Raw genomic sequence first — 260 nt, forward strand, 5'->3', positions numbered from 1 at the left:
ATTACCTGACACCCTTTGGCTTCCTGGCTCACATCACAGTGCTCTCAGAACCCTCCCAGACTTTAGAACCAGTCAAGTGTATTTTCTGAGGCCCTGCAACAGAAGAACGTAAGCTAGGCACAACACACCTCCTAGTGTACATGTACTTTATATACCAAATGAACCAAATGAGTCATCTTCCCACCTGTGTGTGCGTGTGTGTTTGTGTGTGTGTGTGTGTGTACACATAAGCTTAATGAGCCAGCGTTTCACTGATGCTA

At 45.8% G+C, this 260-nt stretch overlaps 1 protein-coding gene across 1 annotated transcript in view; it reads left to right on the top strand.

The window, feature by feature from the left end:
• The window catches only part of LOC103735146 (ryanodine receptor 2-like), a gene marked incomplete at both ends in the record, with an annotated part of 32045 nt that overhangs the window by 6227 nt on the left and 25558 nt on the right, over positions 1-260 (top strand).

Source organism: Nannospalax galili, unplaced genomic scaffold, assembly GCF_000622305.1.
Source record: "Nannospalax galili isolate Female #2095 unplaced genomic scaffold, S.galili_v1.0 scaffold8917, whole genome shotgun sequence".
Classification (NCBI taxonomy): Eukaryota; Metazoa; Chordata; class Mammalia; order Rodentia; family Spalacidae; genus Nannospalax; species Nannospalax galili.